The 16338-nt window shown below is 39.4% G+C and overlaps 1 protein-coding gene and 1 pseudogene across 4 annotated transcripts in view; one reads left to right on the top strand and one right to left on the bottom strand.

Moving 5' to 3' along the window:
• The window catches only part of MAGI2 (membrane associated guanylate kinase, WW and PDZ domain containing 2), a 1485052-nt gene that overhangs the window by 340865 nt on the left and 1127849 nt on the right, over positions 1 to 16338 (bottom strand). The window lies entirely within an intron of this gene.
• On the top strand, positions 5188 to 11318 carry LOC129040781 (large ribosomal subunit protein uL13-like; annotated as a pseudogene).

The raw sequence follows: 16338 nt of genomic DNA, 5'->3' as shown, positions 1-16338 counted from the left end.
TTAAACATACACTGTTCCTGATCTTGCCCTCACTCATTTCTGTAGCTTCACCTTTGGCCGCATCACCACATGTGCCCTCTACTTTGAACATACTTGGAGCTACTTTGATCAGTGACCCTCTATCAGACCTCTTATCTTTCCACTAGAGATTCAGTATATAAATGGTGCAGCACTTGAAGCAAGACAACCTGGGTTTCAGGTGGCATCTTGGGCAAATTTCTAACTCTCTAAGCTTCTATATCTTTATCTGTAAAATGGGGACATTAAGTACATCACGGGTTGCTGTGAGGATAAGAGAAATGTTTACAATGTTTGTATCTCCCTTAGATACCCAGGGAGAACCCAACAATGAAGGTATGGTTGTTATTTTTTCGAGGTACAGTTGTTTCTTATTACTATTCTTGAAGTGTTGCAGTGGTTATTGCTGTTATTCTGAGGATGTTTTTGCTATCTCTCCTGTGTCTCCTTCCCTCACTACTCCCAGCCACATTCCCTGCCTGTGTAATATTCTTCCCCCTTGGATTCTCAGAAAACTTTGAACAGACTTCTCTCATTGCAGTTTATTCACTTAAAATCCATCCAGTGAAGCATTTATCCTTTGAGTAACAAATAATCCAATTACATTCTTTAAGTTATTTAAAAATATACAATTAAATTATTATTCACTATAGTCACTATTCACTTACTTATTTTGTTTTTTTTTTGTGGAGACGGAGTCTCGCTGTCGCCCAGGCTGGAGTGCAGTGGCGCAATCTCGGCTCACTGCAGGCTCCGCCCCCTGGGGTTCACGCCATTCTCCTGCCTCAGCCTCCAGAGTAGCTGGGACTACAGGCGCCCGCCACCTCGCCCGGCTAATTTTTTTTTTGCATTTTTAGTAGAGAAGGGGTTTCACCGTGTTAGCCAGGATGGTCTCGATCTCCTGACCTCGTGATCCGCCCGCCTCGGCCTCCCAAAGTGCTGGGATTACAGGCGGGAGCCACCGCGCCCGGCCCACTTATTTTCTTATACTCCACTTCATCATTGAGATGATTTGAGGACAACAACAACAAAAGTAAACAAAATTAGGGTGAAGTTAGTTGAATCTAGGTGGGAGATCAATAGAATTGGTAAGATAGGTTCCTATTTATTTACTAGAGTTTTGTTGGAAATTAGCTTTCAGCTTTTAAGCTGCTAATTCAACAGGAGAGAGAAACCAGTTATACAATTCAGAGTATTTAAGATGCACCGAAGCCAGTTGTTTAGGAGGACATAGTATTCCTACGTCTTATGTGACATTCCTTTCCAAATTTTGAATAAAGAGATTTCTGTGACGTAGTATACAGCATCCTAAATGATAATTTTACAATAATGAATTTCACAGGCTATACTAACTTTATTACAATGTGTGTTAATGATTAATCTACATGCTGATTTCCTTCACCAGATTGTGTACTTCTATATACAGGATACATGTGTTATTTATCTTTCTGTATTGAGCATCTAATACAGTGAATGGAAAATAGCTTTTTTTGTTAAATGACTAAATGATGAGTGTGTGTTTTAAAACATTTATTTTCAAACATATGTCAATAACTTTAAGAAACCAAGAAAAAGCTTTGAAATGTACTAGGATATCAAGTTTTCTTGTTTCCTATCTGTTCTATATCCGTTTTGCTAGGTCATTGTTCGTCATATGCATAACTTTATCCTTAGAAAATACATTACGAAAACTTTCTGGGATGCAGTTATGCATACAACAGAGTTTCTCCAACTTGCCACCTGCATGTAATTATTTTCTTAGAAAACTTAATGTGTAGCCACCTGCTTTACGGTCACTATGTTGAAAATATTCCATTTACCATCAAAATGAGTTTCTAGAGTTCACAGAGAATGAGAATACCAATGAGCTAGTTTGGCATGCCTTGGACCCCACAGACAGCAGAAGCAGGATATGGCTCTAGCACCATAAGCTAATTGCTACAGAACATTTCCATTGTCACAAATGAAGTCATTCATTTGAAACTTAAAATGCTCACAAGCTCTAAAAGACTTATCACAAAGAAATGTGATTGTAGCTGAATAGAAACTTGTCTTCCTTATGCTTCCAAAATGAATAGTTTCAAGTTCTTTCAGCAAGGATTTGGGGGTCTTACAATGTGTACAAAAAGATGTGAATGACAAATGCCATCCTTCTCATTGTTTAGGCTCTGTGAGGTAAGTACTAGCTATTTCATCTAGCTTCCATACAGAACAAGAAGCTGGGAAGCTACCAAGAGTTCTTGCTATTTAATTATATCTAGTCTATTGTCATATTTTGCTAAGAGAATCTTGAGCTATTAAAAGCTAAAAGCATAAGAGTCATATTCTGAAGTGGGTATATCTTAAAGACTCCATTTTCTCTTTACAGAAGGGAAAGACTACCGATGAGAGATGCTTTCAAATTAAAAATGGCAAAGGACTCAGGATATTTAAGGATGAGATTCCATTGCCTAATCTCTTTGTCCTTACATTCACTTATCTGCAGTCTGACTCTCTCCTCTCACCATGGAGTGGAAACTTAGAGTAAGTTCCTATGTGGCAGTGCTTTGAAATTCCAGATGCACCAGAGAGCTTCAAAAACAAACAGAAAACAGAAGACTCGGGGCTACCCTAAATCAACTGATTCATAATTTCAGAATGAGATCCACAGGCATTGGCATTTTTTAGATGAAAGAAAGCTTCCCAGGTGTCTCTAGTGTGCAGCTAGGGCTGTGATCCCCTGAGTTAGAAGCTAAGAATGTGTGAAGAGGTGTTGCATAAGGAGTATATTGCCTGATAAGATTTATGCAGAAGCCTCTTTTTCTGTATGTGGCCTCAGGGAGGATTAGGAAATGCAACTTTGCTCCTGAAGAGGACTTCTGCCCTCAGAAGTTTCAGACAAGCACTGAGGGAAGGAAATATTTGCAGCTGATTAGAGGCCATGCTGCCAAAGGTGGTCCCTGGTCTGGGTCCTGTTTGCCTGCCATTTTCTTCATTGTGGAGAGGGAAGGGAGGAATTAGGAGGAAAGTCTTACATACTGAGCCCATCAGTATGCACAGGACAGGTTTGCTGAAGGTTATCAAAGCTATCCACCAACCCTCACCACCAATGATCCCTGTATATCTATATCTCAGCCTGTTCACAACCCACCTTGCTTCTCCTGGGGTTTTTGGAGACAGGCTATTTTAGTGCATAGTTGTGAATGACACCTTTGCACCTGCAGGTTACTATCCCACTATCTTGACTTCAGTTAACATTTAGAAATAATCAATGTGGAAGAGAGAAGGGAGCAGCTTTTCAGTGGAGACTGTATCACAGATAAAATGTTTCCAAGGTATCCAAGGTGTCTGTGCTAATTATCCAAGACATGAGGTACATAGTGCTCAAATATTTACTGAAGAAATACATGAATGGAGCAAGGCAGGCAGGAAAAAGGATATATCTCACTGTTTTCTAGCTTCACTCTCCTGTAAAATACACATTGTGGGCAGGGCATGGTGACACATTTCTGTAACCCTAGCACTTTGGGAAGCTTAGGTGGGCAGATTGCCTGAGCATAGGAGTTTGAGACTAGCCTGGGCAACACGGCAAAATCCCGTCTCTACTAAAAGTATAAAAATTAGCCAGGCATGGTGGCACAAGTGTCTGTAGTCTCAGCTTGCGTTACAACAGAAAAGTGTGAATAAGGAAAAGCACTATATTAGGGATGAAATGTGGGAGCATTAGAGAAGCAGCAACTCAGCATTGAGAGAGGGAGTGAGAGGACTGGCTTGGGGCTGGCGTTGTGGCTCAGGATGACCACAATGCAAACTGGCTTCTTTTGGGCTTCCTGAATGAACCTAGTGTGGATTTCATCGTTGCTTGGAATCCCTAGGCTTTCTCTAACCCCAATTCCAATTATCCATCTCTGCACTGTTACCAACTCCCATCTGAACCCCTAGACTACAGCTGAACTAGCAGGCAAACACAGACATTGCACCCTCCCTGACTATATTTTATTCATTTTAATATGAACCTTGGGAAGACTTCATAATCTTTTCTCTACTGTCATGTTTGAATAAATGGAATAAAAACAACTTCATGCTTTGGAAACTATGGGATGAAAATAACCCTATAAGGATCTTCTGGAGCCAACCCTCTTCAAAGAAGACAGGATAGTATAATTATGAGCTTAGTCTCTGTAGTCATGTTGCTCACATCCAAGCCCCCGCACATCCTAGGTATGTAACTGTGAGCACATCATTTACCCTTTTTTTTTTTGCTTCAGAATTTTTCACCTGTAAAGTCAGATAAAAATAATATTCACCTTATAGAGTTGTTGTGCATATTAAATGTGTTAAAATGGGTAAACTACTTAAGAACAGTGCCTGGATGTAAGTACTCAGTCAACGCTAACTATAATCATTCATCAAATATTTATTTCCCAAAGTCTCTTGACTAGACACTATGGTTGGTAGGGGAGGGACAAAGATGAATCAGGCACATAGTCTAGCAGGGGAGAGAAAACAGAGACAAAAAAGAATTATGATGCAAAACAAGGTTACATAATACAATGTATGCCTTACAGGGCTTTGAAATGCTGAATTTTGGAAGTACTAGATTAAAGCCTAATGTTTTAAATATGTTATTATAAAATATGAGCTTTGAATAAATGGAAAAATGGAATCTATTTTACTTGGAGCATTTTTTAAAAACAGAATAGTTGAATCCTGCCTCTTGAAAGATTTCTTCTCAATTCTAACACTTAAGTGATAATTTTCCTTCTATAAATGTCCATTCATTATTCCCTACTGTACCTGGGGGAATGTCAGTTTGCTTTGTGAATGTGAATGGGAAGACTGAGTCATTCACATGTTAATTTCTCCTGCTCTTCCTGGACATGAGGGTGTCTATGTTGGGGATATAGTATCCAGCTGGGAGGTGGAATCATGGCCAACTGAGAAGAATATCCACATATTGGCACTGAAACTCTTACAGCTGAATCTGTCCTCTACGCCACACTAGGTTGAGCTTCTCAAAATGCAAATTTTCACATAAATGAGATCTCTTCCCTCCCTTGGTGGTAATGCTAAGTTATTTAGTTAAGACATTAACCTGTAATGTGTATTTTATATATAAAGGAAGATTCATCACTAAGCCATTACTCTTCACCAATTCCATGGAAAACTTCGAATTAACTCCTAGCAGACATGGCTGTGTGCACTGTCAATCATGTCATGAAGCACCCAGGACCTACAAGGTACATAGATTCAATTTCAAAAAATTCAGAGCCACTACGCATACATTAAAAAATGTTGTTTTCTATCGATCCCTTTTCACTCCCATAAAGCATCTCTCTAAAATGCTATTGCTGAGTGCAGGAGGAGATCATTGTTATCAAAGGTATTTCTAACCTTTTGCTTCTAGATTGAGTGAAAGTAGTGAATTCTAAGTTCATAGAATAGGATTTAGCTAAAGGAAAACTAAAAGACTACACTATTTCAAGATCTTTCTGTATTAGAGACAAGACTAATAAGTCCTCTCCTACTGGTGTCTGACAATCTGACTAAGTAGTTTAAGCCCTTTACGTCTCATATATAATTCCATTGATTCCTCAGTATTCTGGGCACTAAGGACACAAAGGTGAACATGACAAAATCCTTTCCTCCAGGAGGCTCATACTCCAGTGGGGGAGACACACAAGTTGGGTGACCAACCATTTCAGTTTGCCTGGGAGTAAGGAGTTTCCTGGGATGTGGGGCTTTCAGTTTTCAAACAGGGATAGTCTTGCATAAGTTGAGTTACTCATTCTAGAAGTGGCCAGGAAAATATAACACAAGGCAAAAAGTGCTGAAATTTGTATGCATGACGTAAATACTCAGAGGGAGAAAAGAAAACTTAGTCTGATGGCTCAGGGAAAGCTTCACAAAGGAAGAGACATGTAAACAGATTGTAGAAGGATGAAAGTATTTTGCTGGATGGAGAAGGGGGCATTTTAGGAAAAGCGTAGTAGATATAGAGGTGCTCAGTAATATTCAATTCTGCCTACCTAGAGTACAAGGCTAGTGCACACAGACATGCATGTGGTTGTGTATGGGTGGCAATGTGGGAGCAAGAGGCGTAGGGGAGCGGATGGAAGCTACAAGACTGGAAGGACAGTTCTGAGTCATGGTATGGAGTTTCATTTAGTCTGAAGATCTCCCTACTTCTATTGTGACCTTAGTCTAATGGAACTGCAGCTTTTAAAGTCTCCATCTTGGATGATGTACCTTATTCCTGAACTTGGGAGCATTATAAAGTGAGCTTCACCACACATCGACCAAGTAGGAAAGCTGTGGTTCTCCCTAGAATTCCGAAGCATTTCTGCATCATTTCCTGGCTACCTTCAGTGTCCTAGGTATTGTTTTCACCTGGGGTGTGAGGTTGAATTAGAGATGTTCCATGAGTATGAAAAAGTCATCCAGGGAAATAGCCATTTCTGTGTACAAGGAAGGGTGAGAATAGTCTGACTTGTAACATACTCTGTGTTGAACTGGATTGCTATTTCTTAATAAATTACTTATGAGTTGCTAAAATGTACAGTCACAATATAACTTAATTGAACTCCAAAAATATGCATTCATACATAATGATAAGCATACACAGACATGGATGCAGGAATCCTTTGGAGCTTGACTCTAAAGAGAGTCAGAGAATTACCAAGGACACTCAGAATACCGGGCAATGGCAAAGGCAACATCACTGATGTCTGGGATTATCCAGGAAGGAGGGAATCAGGAGAAGAATGCTAGTGAGGGGAAATTGACAAGACTGGGGACAAGGCTGTGGCAGATTCTGAAAGTCACCAGGCCATGAAAATAACTCCAATTCCATATAATACCCAAATTCCAGGTTTCCAAGACCAATATTCAGAGATAAGAAAAATACTGAAAAGTATTATTCTTGACTACTGAGTCTTTATGACCACATAGAGCAGGAGGAAATCAAATATATAGCAATTCCTTTTATATGCTAGAATGTGATGCAAGACGGATTAGAAAACACAAAAAATTAAGAAAAAAATACTTTTGACGAGTTTTAGGGAGAAAAGGATATATTGCTGGATACCTAGAATCTGCATAGAATCTTTCAATACCTTGCCACTAAATGTGACTGCAAGGTCTAGGAATGAGCAGGAGGCTACAGTTCTGTTAGGTAAGGACTCTGGGAAGATAGAAGAGGTATGGAGAAAAAGTAGTGGGAATAGAGGATAAAGGTTCAGCAGCCCCAAGAACAGAGAAAGGTGGCAATCAGTTGCTTCAGTGTTGTTTTTAATAGATTGGTTTATTGGGGATAGGTATTGTGACAGAGTTTTATATAATTAACACACTATGTCTAAAATTATGCCATTACTAGAAGATCAAAGCTTTGCACAAATGAGATGATAGTTTCATGTAACTGTAATGGGGGATGTATTTTCAAATAACTTGTTTGTTCTTTTCCATAATACAGATTTATATCCCCACAGTGGGCTGAGTTTGTGTTTTTCATTCTGAAGCTCTTAATAAAGAACAGGAAAGGTGTGATGTTGGATATTTCTGAAGAAAATTCCATTTGTGCACTTTTAAAGTTAATTCCAATTCAGATTTAAATTCTGTTTAATAGATACCACAGTTTGTTGAAAGAAACAGTTGCATGAAGAATGAATGTCAGCCTTGTAAAAAAACGAAGGAGAGACTAAAGGGAAGATAGTGGATGGCAGAGTGGGATGGGAGCTAATATTCACCTAGCAAATACTATATGCTGACCCTCAGTGAAACAGGTTGCATGCTTTTAATTCACTTGCTCTTCCGAGAGGGTAAACCATTTTCTGCAGATCTTACATTAAGCGGCAGATGCACAAACAAAGCCTAGCTCCGTGTAGTGCCAACATCCAAGAACATTGAGTTATGTGATTCTGCTTCAAATATACACTTAACTTTTATGGTGAAATTACTTATGTATGTACAGACATGGGCTATATCTGGTAATCTGCAATACACTTCAGCCAGGTGATTCTCAATTTCTATCAGTTTTCATTATGAAATTGGAAACTTCAAAAACATTGTAAATTACAATGTTTTGTCTGAAGACAAAAATGTGAAAATACAGATTTTGATATATTAAATATATTTTTTAAAGAACTCAGTGATCACATGCATAGAAACAGTGACTGAACATGTTTTACCAGAAAATGTGTGTGTGTATGCGTTTTACATATTGGAGAAAGTGAGAAATGAAATGGTAATGAGGGCATGAATGAGGAGTCAGGAGACCTGGCTTTGTGTAACATTGCTTTCAAACCAGAAGGATCCGTTCCAAGGGTTGTCTTTCAGCTTCCCTTAGGGCAAGTCCTAACATCAATTTCTTGAACTCTTTGCCCTTACTGACTCTGGAAGTTGAGTGTGGGTCATGTCTCTGGCAATTATGATAATGATAATAAGGTGATTCTGTGCTAATATTCATGAATAAGATTACAGTTCTATGTGAGGGAGAATGGAGGTAGTCAACAATAACAAAACTATGTATGTCTCATCTCAAACTTATAAAAGAATGCTGTATGTTGTAGGCCAGGTTCAGTTCTTCTGAGGGCCAGTGATCGAAGAAGAAATGGAGGGAGTTGTTAAAGGATGCAGACTTACAGCTAGATAGGAGGAGTAAGTTCTGGTGTTCTACACCACTGTAGCATGACTATAATTTACAATAATATGTAGTCTCAAACAGCTAGATGGAGGATATTGAATGTTCCCAACACAAATAAATTATAAATGAGATGATGGATATGCTAATTACCCTCATCTGATCACTACACTTTATAAGTATCAAAACATCACTATATACTCCATGAATATGTATACTTATTATTTGTCAATTGAAAGATTTTATAAAAGGACATGGAAACGTATCACTTAGCAAGGAATTTTTTATGTAACAGGGTGGAACCTTGAGTGCTGGTGGGAACTCTTCCCAAATACCCACATAAAAGTCACCTGTAAGGGGTGTACTTCTCACCCCACCTGTGCTATATTCACCACCAAACCTTGGACACAAACAAAGGCAGGGAGGTGCCACTTGACTCTTGGTATCCTCAATCTCACTGCGATTCACCAAAGTGAAAGCCACTTCCAATGAGTCTGAGTGGTCCTTCTCTTCCATCTTTCAGACCAAACCAGCATTTTGGGTTTAAGTTACTATTGAAGATTTTGTCAACCACTCACTATCTTTGAGAAATTCCCATAATGTTTCTGAACTGCAACTGCCTCATCTGTAAATATTCTACTCATTTCATAGGACTGTTTTGAGGAGCAAACAAGATAAAATATATGAAAATGTTTACAGATGAAACACTGTATAAATTTGATTTTGACATTCTTGGAATATTCAGGGCCTGGGAGTCAAGTGCAACTTAAATATGGACAGTGTGAAGTCTCTTAATTCTTGTCCTGGGCTGCAACAATATTTTTATCACCTACTAGCTTGATGGCCTGGCTTCTCTAAGTTTCATTTTCTCTGTTTGTAAAATAGCAGTAATAGTATCTCCCATTAAGCATTGTGGTGGTGATTAAATGAGTTTTACAAAATGCCTAAGACATATCAAGTGCTTAATAATGGTAGCTATTAATATTTTTTTCTCTGGGTTGATTAATAGTTACTAAATAAGACCCCCTTGGAGATAAAATTTACATATGAGGTCAGTGCCCCAAAATAAATTACTAAGCAACACTAGCGAAAAAGAAAGACAACTATTCCTGTCATTTTATTTATCTGAAAATATTATTCACATTATTTTGATGCCCAATCAAAACTGGAGAAAGTGAAGTAAGAATAATAGAATGGAGGGGCCCTGTCAGCCTCCATAGGTGAGTGTTGTGCTTAGTGGAAAGTTGAATTAAGATCTTTACATGACAACAAACTCAACAAGTAGTGCTTAATAAGCTTTCGGAGATTTGTTACCTTATGATAAGTTTGAGACTAAATTTATGCAAAACTAATTTTATTAGCACAACAAAGAGACTTTTTTTTTCTTTTGCCTTTAGTAGATCCAGTTAACCTTCTCAAACACAGAATAGAATTTCTTTTCTTTACAATTGTAGTTTGGCTTAACTGTATTAAACTTAAATGTGAAATTTGATGATAAAAGTTTTTATGATTCACCCATTTTTATTATACAATTAACTCAGTCTATGTAATATAATCTTATCTAATTAAATATGAAATCATCTGATAAACAGTAGTAATAAAATGTTTAATGATGTCTTTTTTATTGTTAAAAAAAAAAGAAAAACAGGTTTCCTTTCAAATGTGTTCAGCTTTGACAGAAGTTAAAAATATATCTCTGGGCTGGGCGTGATCCTGGGAAGTCGAGGCTGCAGTGAGCAGTGATTGCGCCACTGCACTCCAGCCTGGGCGACGGAGCGAGACTTTGCCTCAAAAAAAAAAAATGTATATATACATATATATATATATATATATATATACACACACACATATACGGACAGAGAGAACTACCTATATCTATCTATCTATTTTTTCCCCCAGGTGGCTGCTGAAGACAGCAGATAGACAGAACCTGGTGCTCAGTGGCCAAGGCCATCTTGTGGGCCACCTGGTGGCCGCCTTGGCCAAGTGGGTTCTGCTGGGAAGGAAAGTGGTCGTTGAGCACCACAAAGGCATCAACATTTCTGGCAATTTCTGGAGAAACAAATTAAAGTATCTGGCCTTCTTCTGCAAGCAGATGAGCACCAACCCTTCCCAAGGCCCCCCCACCCTGCCATTCCTGGGCCCCCAGTGCATCTTTTGGTGGCCCTGCAGAACCAAGCGGGGCCAGACTGCCCTGGACCACCTTATGGTGTTTTATGGGATCTCACTGCCCTATGACAAGGTGGTTCCTGCTGCCCTTTAGGTTGTACGACTGAAGCCTACAATAAAGTTTGCCTCCTTGGGGTGCCTGGCTCACGAGGTTGGCTGGAAATACCAGGTAGTGACAGCCACCCTGGGGGAGAAGAGGAAAGAGAAGGCCAAGATGCCCTACAGGAAGAAAAAGCAGCTCATGCGGCTGCAGAAACAGGCCACAAAGAATGTGGAGAAGACAAATGACAAATACACAGAGGTCCTAAGACCCAGGGACTCCCTGTTTGAGACCAGTAAAGACTGTTTATTCCTCATGCTTGGCCTGGCCTACCCTTCTGCCATTGCGACCTTGGGATATGGGGGACCCTACCCTTCCTGCATCACCGCCCTGGGATGTGGGGGATCCAGGGGCGGCAATATAGGTGCCACAGGCAGCCTGGGACTTGAGCTGGAGGCAAGAGAAGGGTCTTAGGCACTGCCTTTCTATAAGGTTATTTTAAACAGCTCTAAGATTTGTACAGGCATAATTTGTCTATGGCCTACTTGTTCAGGACAGAGTTTTAGAAAACCAACAGAGCAACCAGTTACTTTGGTTTTAATATTGGCAAAAGGGACCTGGAACATTAATTGGAGGGAGACCTGCCTTGTGAAAGGGGCATCTCTTTTTAACTCCCACCTTCTCATATACTATACTCTGTGGCTGTTATAATATGAAAAAGTGCTTAGGGACAGCATGATCTTACTGTTATTCAAAGGATATTATAGAGAAGCTTACACTAGGAAGATGTGTGACCAAGAGGTGGCAGGGGTCGCCCTTGCTCCTTCCCTGTATTTTGTGATCAGAATCAAATAAATTACTTTCAAAGAAAAAAATAGTTCTTATCCACCTTTTTTGTTCATAAACTTATCCTTTATCTTTAGAAATGCCCTTTTAATGTCAATCTTATTATCAGCCCTCATGTCTTTGGATATCAAGCATATTCATATTTATTTTCTATAGCTTGGTAAAAAGAATCCATGATAATAATTCACCCTTCCGAGAGGCCTTCTTTCCATAACACTCACATGATGGGATTGTTAAAATCATTAAAATAAAAGAATGGTAATATATGTTACTGTCCAACCAAACAAAAAGTAGAAATGGAAGGAAAATCCTTTAAAAAATTTAAGTATTCTTTGATCAGCAACTGTAATGAGAAAATACAGAGGCTTACAGAAAAAAGGCCAAATTTATTCTTGTTAACATAAAGTGGCAGTGAGTTAAAAGAGATCTTAGCAATCACCTAATCCAAACCATTCATTTAACAGATAAAAGCCAGAGAGGTTAAATGTAATTTTGCACTAACCGGTAAATTCAAAATTGTGGATGGAAAAAACATAAGCTATTACTAACATTGTGATTTATGACACACAAAAGGAATTTTGAAAAACATTCCCTGCATATTGATAAAGATATGAATTATAGTTCTCATGTGGGGATGAGGTAGTAATACAATTTACCCAGTTAGGGTAAACCATCTTCTGTTTTATTATTCAATTATAGGATGCCCAAAGAATAATATCAGTCTGCTTTGGTTTGACTTCCTCAGTTTGACTAAGTTCCTTCATACCTTTGACATTGTCGGCATCTCTTTGGGCTGAATGTGATCCCAGTTATGTATCTATTAAAGATCTAGAAGACGCAAATGCCAGCCAACTACTTTAATTCCAGAAAGAATTATTTTTCAACACCAAAGGAAAAAAAGTGGCAGTGTTGTTTTAATATGCCAGTCACCAACAGGATAGGATCTTGAGGAAATGTTAGGGTAATTTCGACTCAGCCATTTTCACTTTATGTGCTAACTTTAGAACTTAGTCTAAGATACGATTCCAAAGTATGTAATGATACAGATTGTTAGCATGAGACAATCTGCAGTTCACGCACAAGAAGCAGAACATGTTTAATCTCGAGAGAGGAAAACTAATAAGCTATATGAGCTAACTGTTTCACAAATAATAGAATAATCATCATCCACGTGTCATAGAACACTGCCTTGGTGAGTGGCAAACAGGATTGTCCAATGAAAGATGCTAGCAGTGTTTTCTGAGTTGCCTAGCAATGAGCTACCTGGGACAGGGGTCCCCTCTTCCAGCAGGAGGGACAGCACTTCTCGCGCAGCTCACATCCAGCTCCAAAGGTTGTCTGCAACTCTCTCAATCAACAATTCCCCAAGTTCAGACTGTCTTCCCCGCCTTCACAAGGCCATTCTCGAGTTCTCATGGTCCTATAAAAATGATGGAGTAGAAGGAAGGAGCATGGTCCTTCTTTGGCAGCAGAGAACATGGTGTCTCCAGCTGTGAGCATTCCTGCCCTCTCTTCCTGGGATGTCAAGGGGTCAGGGTCTGTATACTGCACACTGTTACCTTCTGCCAGGAAGTTTCCCTGCTTCTGTACTACCCTGTGTGCCATTGTGCTGTTTGTCTATGCTTAGCTTCTCCAGAAGTGCCTAAACAAGAGCCTGATTTGTTAGATTCATAAAAAATGCTTGGGCCAGGTGTGGTGGCTCACTCCTGTAATCCTAGCACTTTGGGAGGCAGAGGCGGGTGGATCACGAGGTCAGGAGTTCAAGACCAGCCCGGCCAAGATGGTGAAACCCCGTTTCTACTAAAAATACAAAAATTAGCCGGGTGTGGTGGCAGGTGCCTGTAATCCCAGCTACTTGGGAGGATGAGGCAGAGAACTGCTTGAACCTGGAAAGCGGAGGTTGCAGTGAGCCAAGATTGTGCCACTGCACTCCAGCCTGGGTGACAGAGTGAGACTCTATCTCAAAAAAAAAAAAAAAGCTTGAAGACAAACACAACCCCCCTCTCCCCCACAAAATGTGTTTGTGTTGCAGTTATCTTTATTTACAAATATATTCTCAAAGAAATGTTGGTGCGAGAGGAATAGTTCCTTTGCTTTTTATTATTGGCTTTAGGACAAAGAAAATAATGTTTTAGAGTTATAAAAATTGTTTGTAAAGTATAACATTTATATGCATAACTGACATCAAGGTGAATAATTCATTGTTATTTGTAAAAGTCCATCTGCAATTAAACCAATTTGAACTTCTGGGTGCCTTAAACATTCTCTATGTGGAACCAGAAGATTTGTTAAGTAAGGTTGTTGATAAAATGTAAGCGTCGCTAATAGAAGTGTATTTAATTACAGAGTCAAGTTTTCATCTGTTCAGTTGGAAAGACATTTAAGGGTCGGGGAGTATGACTAGGATACAGAGCAAATGTCGATCCTGTTAGAATGAGCCAGCAATGTTGAAGTGTCTCACAGCAGGAAAAACGACCTCTGTAACTTGAGGAACAGGGAGATGAAGCAACTCCAGATCTTGCCTGGATGGTAGTGGTGAGAAGAGAGACTGGACGGGAGACATCTTTTCATGTGAAAGGATCGTGGTATAAAAACATTTGAAGGGGCTGGGTTCGGTGGCTCATGTCTGTAATCCCAACACTTTGGGAGGCTGAGGCGGGTGGATCCCTTGAGGTCAGGAGTTTGAGACCAGCCTGGCCAACATGGTGAAACCCCACCTCCACTAAAAATACAAAAATTAGCTGAGTGTGGTAGCGCACACATGTAGTCTCAGCTACTCGGGAGGCTGAGGCATGAGAATCACTTGAACCTGGGAGGCGGAGTTTGCAGTAAGCCAAGATTGCACCACTGCACTCCAGTCTGGGAGACAGAGCGAAACTCTATCTCAACAAATAAGTAAGTAAGTAAGTAAGTTTGAGGGACTCTGAAACTTAAAACGGTACTTGAAAAGAAGTATTAGGAAAGTAAATCAAGAGCCAGTTGAAGTTTTTATGAGTGAGTAGTACAGAGGGTGGGGGAGGTAAGTGGGAATTATCAACTATGAACTATCAGAAAAGTTAACGTAGTATGAAGAGCATGTGTGTGGAGCTAGAAGACCCCCTAACTTACTGCTGGGAATCTTAGGGACTCATGTCTCATGAGGCCTGATGACTGGTTTTATCCAGGCTAGGAGAAATGATGCCCCAAATTATGAAATCAGCCTGAGTCAGCTAGAAGGACATTAAACGTTAAACCAGTCATAAGTTAAGGTCAAATAATTAATAAGAAAACTAGCTCTAGTTCAGTTAGAAGTAGGACACTCAATATTTGTTTTGATATCCTTGTTCCTTTTGTTCAACTATAAAGTGGAATTTACTGATTTATGCTTGTTGAATAGAGGAAAATATGTTGTAAAGTATAAAAATTGAACAAACTTATTAACATAAAAATATAGCTACTCTACTGAGAGGCTTTTTTTTTTGTTCTAAATGGCATCAGCATCGCTTCGACCTTATCAGTCATATTCCCTTAGAAAACTCAGTTAACTCCTTAGAGATTTGATCTTCTCCTTTGTACATGTTGTGACTGTCATCTGGGATGATGGATGTAAAAGCACATTAAAATAAAACTTAAAAGTAGAAGTTAAAATAATGCCTTACACATTAGTATTTCTACTATTATTATAACAAATTCCCAGCTATATGAGATGATACATATTCTAGATAATTATGACAAAATAACCTCCTTATGAATGACTGAAGGCTCAACCCGTTTGGAAGCCACTTTCTGCAGCTATGGAATTGTTAATAATTCTGAAGAGGCCGGGCGCGGTGGCTCATGCCTGTAATCCCAGCACTTTGGGAGGCCGAGGTGGGTGGATCACGAGGTCAGGAGATCGAGACCATCCTGGCTAACACGGTGAAACCCCATCTCTACTAAAAATACAAAAAATCAGCCGGGCGCGGTGGCGGGCGCCTGTAATCCCAGCTACTCTGGAGGCTGAGTCAGGAGAATGGTGCGAACCCGGGAGGCGGAGCTTGCGGTGAGCTGAGATCGTGCCACTGCCTTCCAGCCTGGGCGACAGACCGAGACTCCGTCTCGAAAATAATAATAATAATAATAATAATAATAATAATAATAATAATAATTCTGAATAAACACTGTTTTTATTCATTGTGGCATACTCTGGACATGGGATTAGATGTTTCTTTCCAAATCAAAGTTTCTCTTAGAATTGTTCACTTTTTGAAGTCTACTGTAATCATGAAAGTATTGAAAAAGCAAGTAATGCCAAAAGGAGAAGCTTTCTACATATTATTGGTATATACAAGATTAAAAATTACTAACATTTATTGAACACTTACTGAACATACCTATGTTAAGTGCTAAATACCAACTCTGGCATAAGACTGCTTAGGTTCGAATTCTGGCTCTATTATATAGTACTTACAAAAATATCTATAGCTCAGTTTCCTTACCTATAAAACAGGGATAATAAAATAGACTTTCTAGAGTTTCTGGAAAGATTAAATCAGCTAGTACACGTAAATCACTTAGAATAATACTTGGCATGTACTAAGTGCACAATAAGCGTTCCTCCCCTCCCCTCCCCTTCCTCATTTCTTTCTCGTCTTTTCCTCCTCCTCCTCCCTCCTCCTTCTCTATAATC

Source organism: Pongo pygmaeus, chromosome 6, assembly GCF_028885625.2.
Source record: "Pongo pygmaeus isolate AG05252 chromosome 6, NHGRI_mPonPyg2-v2.0_pri, whole genome shotgun sequence".
Taxonomy (NCBI): Eukaryota; Metazoa; Chordata; class Mammalia; order Primates; family Hominidae; genus Pongo; species Pongo pygmaeus.
This window is presented reverse-complemented; position numbering and strand designations above follow the sequence as displayed.